We start from the raw sequence: 6,011 nt of genomic DNA, 5'->3' as shown, positions 1-6,011 counted from the left end.
ACAATCTAAATGACTGTAACTGATAGTCAACTGAATAACTGAAGTCATTGTATAATGCAAATAAGATTGCTTAAAAGCTGGTGGGGACAATTTGAGCATCCTGAAAAGTTAGTAGTGTTTTGTCCCTACTGTCCTGATGCAAACCTATGCCCTTGCCCACTCCTAACAGACATACTGATGTAGAGAGATTGCTATGCCAGGTAGCATAGGAGGTCAACATATCCACATTTACAGGTGATAAACATAATACTGGGTTCCCCACCCCACATTGCCAGAATTGTGTACTAGCCACCCTGCTTAAATCATGTCTCCTTTTACTGTCCCTCCTCTTTTCCCTCGGTTATCAGGCCACCCACGTGTATGGGTAAATTTAATTAGCTAACGATAGCACCACTATTCAATCATGTTTTTTGTTGTTGTTGTTGTTTGTTCTTCTCTTCTGTCTTACTCCTTCCTTTCTGTACCCCCGTAACCCCTTCGTGTTAGCTGCTTTCTCCTATTAAATAAAACACAATGGACAACCACAATGGGAGTATATCATGTAATGTGATACATTAAACCTGTTCAGACCATAAGGACACTCAGATTCCTATTCTCCGTGACTAAGCAGCTGAACAGCACAGGTTGAAAAAATACAATAGTAGATCAACTTAATCTTGGGTTCTATTTGAAATCCTTTCCAGCATCAGTTTTTTTTTTCTTAACAATACTGTAATTTATTATCAATCAAAGATATCCTGACACTGTGACAACCATCCCCACTGTAGGGTTTTTAGTTACTAAGTGATTTTTCGTACAGGTTTTAGTACAAGTGTACCTAATACAGTATTTAGTTGGGTGAAAATTGCAGGCTTTGAACAATTCCGCCTCCAGAAAGAAAACTCCCAATGTCTATTTTTACGGGCTAATATTACAGAATTGACTTGACAACCATCTCTCTACAAGTGAGTCGATGCACAGTCATTATACTCGTTGAAATATAATAACCTTTCATAGGTCAACACTTCTCTTCCCATAGGTATTAATATAGTTCAGCATCCACCTGTCGCCACACTTAAATCCCCCTCCGCCTTAAAAAAAGGAAACCGGCATTTTTATCTTATCTTCATCCCTTTCTCCGCAGCGCCAGTGTCTCAGCTGTCAGCTCAGACCTTCATCTAACCTTCTCTAGGATTAAAAAAAAAAAAAAAGATTAAAAATATCAAGCCAGTAGGAGTGAGACACTCTAAACACAGTAATTTTAATACATGAGATGTTCAAAACCGACGGAACGGATGATATCGTATGAAAAAGCGACCGTACAGAGTATAACCTTGAAGTAAGAGTTCAATATGGTCAGTAAGCATTCTTTCAAATCAAATCAAGGTCATTGCAACACAATAATCTGAATTACGGATTTGTAGTGGGCAGTTCGCCCATTATATTGTTATGTAAGATCCTCGGAAGTAAATAATACGCATTGAATTTTTATTTACACTGAAATTATATTCAAACATAATTTCTACAGGCCTCAGTGAATGATGATAAAATACTTGTTTTTCCCATGTTTTATTAAAAATTTAAGTATTCTATTCCAATAAAAACAGAGAAAATATTTACCGTTTCCCTTTTTGTTTATAATGTAAAATCTAAATATATTAATATTAAAATAAAAATTTTAAAGCTTTTTTTTTTTTTTTAAAGTGAATGGGGAAAAAAAAATATTTTTTTAAATTCTTTTTTTATTAAAAAGCAAAACTTGAAAATGTTTAAGCAGAATATGTTTTATTTTTATTTAAATACATAACAACATTCATTCATTCATTTTCCGAGCCGCTTATCCTCACGAGGGTGCTGGAGGCTATCCCAGCCAACTATGGGCAGTAGGCGGTGTACAACCTGAATCGGTTGCCAGTCAATCACAGGGCTCAAGGAGACAAACATCCATTTACGCACACACTCATACCTAAGGACAATTTAGAGTGTTCAATCAGCCTACCATGCATGTTTTTGGGATGTGGGAAGAAACCGGAGTACCCGGAGAAAACCCACGCAAGCACTGGGAGAACATGCAAACTCCACACAGGAAGGTCGGAGCCGGGTTTGAACCCTTGATCTCAGAACTGTGAGGCTGACATGCTAACCCCGGGGTCGGGAACCTTTTTGGCTGAGAGAGCCATGAACACCACATTCTTTAAAAATGTAATTCCGTGACATCCATACGTTTAACTAAGAATACAAGTAATGCGAGCATTTTATGTAATTTCAACACTTTTAAAATACAAGGGTTTGGGTTTGTCTCTGAATTCTTTTTAATACCATTGTTATACTGTTGCTAATCAATGATGAGTATTTCTCACCATTAATGCGACTTCTGGTGGCGCATGGTTTTGCTGAAGATTTTGCTTCATGCAGGCGTTGAGAAACTTATGATGCGTCTCTTTTCATGTTCACGAAGTGCCACAAATCCTGTTTTTCCCGACCACACACGGAGCAAAATCAGTGCACACCGAAACAAGTTTATCCATCGGTTGATTTTTATTTCTTGAGCGAACTCAGTGAAGGCCTTAGATAAATCCTCCTCTCTTGTTGTCCCTGTCATAGTCAGGGGTGAAAGTGGCTAGAATTTCTTGCCAGAACTCCTCGACGTGAAGGTCACCATGGAGCCAGAAATTTTATTTATTAATTAATTTTTTTCTTTCATTTTTTGGGGGGGTCAAACCTCTTAAACTACTGAAATGCAAAGAAAACTTCTTTCTATAACACATACAAAAACTGATTTTCATTCAAAATAGTATTTTTTTTCAATGATTTGCGAAATAAAAGTTAACAAAAACAGCAATGACCCTAACCTCCATCTCCTAATTTTTATTTTCCCTCATTTCTTCACATACTAAATGCCTTATCTGTATTTTAACTACTTAAGAACATAGGATGTATATTAAAACTGAAGTTAATGTTAACGTTTACTTTTTTTTTTTTTTAATAACACAGATATAAGTAACATACATTCAGAAAAATAAGTTCAAATGACTTATATTATGCAGAGTGAAATGGAATATATTTTAAAGATTGCGCAAACATTGACTTTTTTTTAAATCATAAGGAAATGAATAAGTAGCCAAACATAAATGAAAAAATATAAGTCCAAAGTGCACATTGACAGCTAAGATGTTCTGAACCTTCCCATCAGAGCAAATAAAACTAGATATGATAAATAAGCCTCCTAACTCTTTCGTTGCTCTTAAAGATTTGATCCATTTTATGTTGCATTGCCTTTTTTTGTCACATCAACCTTTTTTTTTTTGTTCCAGAAAACATGCACATTTGAACCAATCAGAGCTAACGATCTCTGCTGATCACATGTTGGTATATCAGCCAATTGAACGGATAAATGAACCCAGGCGTATTGCTTTGCTGCGTGCATTCGCACATTGACGTGACTCATCGTCAGACTCAGATAACTGCAGCAGCTGGGGAAACCTCCATGCCGTCCGTGCAATAAAATAAATAATAAATATTGGTGGAAACAGATTACGCTACGTAAGCACTTTATTATGCTTGTTGTTAACACTTGTGTATGTAAATCTGATGTTGGTAGATTGTTTTCTTCTTGGAGATGAAATGCATGAGTTGCAGCTTAGCATTGTTTTGTTTTTTTGTTTTTTTTAACTTAGCGTTTTGACAGTTGCAGTCATATTTTCAGAATCAATGCACCGTGTACCGGAACAGCATTCTGGCCCTGAATCTTATACCGGAACTGCGTTCCTGACCGTTCTGGCCCACTTTCACCCCTGGTCATAATCAAAACCTTGCAATCACGCTGAATTATTATAAATTGCTTACGTTTGTTGACTCATTCAAAGCGAGAGAAAAAAAACGGTGCCAAATTTATGTCCTTCACTTGCGTTGCGAGAGAGAAAAAAAACGGTGCCAATTTATGTCCTTCACTTGCGTTGCCTCAATTTGATTTGACATCATGACGGTCTTCATCCAAAAAGTCTTCAAAAATCTCCACAAAGGCAAATTCCTCTGTCAATTCCTCCTGAAAAGCACGATAATCCTAGTCTTTTTGTCTTTTTCCCCCATCTTCTCAAAAGGGTTTCTAAAATTAGCTAACAAACGCGGAAAACTAAAAACACGCAGCCAATGGGACTTGGGGGGGGATCTCATGTAACACAGCTAGGTTGCTATTTGATTATATCTAGTGCGAATTGCGTGAGTGTTGTCGCATCATTAAAAAAAGTTAACATACGCCGCAAAAGTCACGTCTGCTCATGACTGCACAACACCAGCATATGACCGGTGACCGTCGCCGTTTCTCGTCACTTTTATTGTATTATAATATAAATGAAATGTTATTTATTTTTTAAATAAAGATTTGTCAGATGCAGCCGTCAAAAGAGCCAGATCTGGCTCGCCAGCCATAGGTTACCAACCCCTGTCCTAACCACTCTGCCACTGTGCCGCCAACATAAGAACATAGAAATAATAAATAATAAAATATACTGTATATATATATATATATATATATATATATATATATATATATATATATATATATACATATATATATATATATATATTAGGGGTGTCAAACGATTACAATTTTTAATTATCTTTAAATACCCGCTACTTTTTGAGCAGAATTCTAGCTTTGTATAGCAGGGCCGGCCCAGGCAATTTGGGGGCCCTAAGCAAAATAATGCTAAGGGGCCCATATTTTTTGCCCACCATTTCGTCACAGTGTACTGTGAAACCCATACATGCAATCCAACCCATACGTCCATATTTTGTATATTAATCAGATTATGTCACACTGCATACTTCAAACTTCTCACCCCAAATGATTGTCAGTACTTACAGTAGATGGCGCCAAACCTTTTTCTAAAAGAGTAAAAGAAAGAAGTTAAGGAAGAACTTTTATTTTTTTTAAGCTTGTAATCAAGTATCAAAACTCACAAAAGTCTAATAAAGCAAACTGTAGTAAACGGATGTTTGCATAGATAAATGGCAATGCAAGCCACATTATTCACGATGCTCTATTAACAACGTATAAAATGAGGTTGCCAGATTGGGGGCCCCATAGGGGTCAGGGGCCCTAAGCAGCTGCATAGTCTGCATATAGGCTGGGCCGGCCTTGTTGTATAGGCTACTGTTCCTATTGCTGAAAGCACAAAAGTGTGTAATAAACAACTAGCACATTTATATTTTGCATTTTGTTTTCTTACTGTACCGAAAATGAACCGAACCGTGACCTCAAAACCGAGGTACGTACCAAACCGAGATTTTTGTGTACCGTTACACCCCTAAAAGATTTATCGATTATCAACAGTTGTTGATTCATTTCATAATTGAATTTCATGAAAATGATGAGGTCCACGACAAACATGGTTTTGACACCTAGGTACTAAGGAATTACGTAAACGTCTAAAATTTTCCACAGAAGGAGAGGTGCCCGACATAAAATGTTGAACATTCTACGAAAAAAAAAAAAACAATCTGGGATTTACACCCACGATTAACGGCCTTGTTCTTGGCCTCTTTCCCACGTCTTCACAAATGGAAATCTATGAGATTCTTAGTTTGACTACAATCATACCATTGTGGCCTTTTGACTTTGAACAATATGACGAGTCATTCTTTATTTCCTGAGAAATTTGCTAAAATGTCAACGATTTCTGGATTAAAAAGTTGATAAGCATATTTGATGACCATGAACTTTGCATAACTCACTTTGTCAGGTCTTGAATGAACAAAAAGCAAGCGTGATGAAACAAAAATCTTGGTTGCTAATCAAAGTTATCTCCCCTTCAACTCAATCAACGTTTGACCCATTTTGAAAAAACTTTCTTGGAAATCTAATTCGGCATCTTTTGCCACGGTCACTAACGAGGTAGAACGGCGCCAAGCCAGTACCGGGAGGTCCAACAATTATCGACATTTACGCTTTATTTACTGAAAAATTACACAAAATGTCAAAAGATTTGTTGCACCAAGTTGCCGCAAGACAACCTCAAAGAAATTCAAAT

Source organism: Corythoichthys intestinalis, chromosome 20 (genome assembly GCF_030265065.1).
Source record: "Corythoichthys intestinalis isolate RoL2023-P3 chromosome 20, ASM3026506v1, whole genome shotgun sequence".
Lineage (NCBI taxonomy): Eukaryota > Metazoa > Chordata > Actinopteri > Syngnathiformes > Syngnathidae > Corythoichthys > Corythoichthys intestinalis.
The sequence above is the reverse complement of the archived record's forward strand: the minus strand, read 5'-3'. Positions refer to the sequence as shown.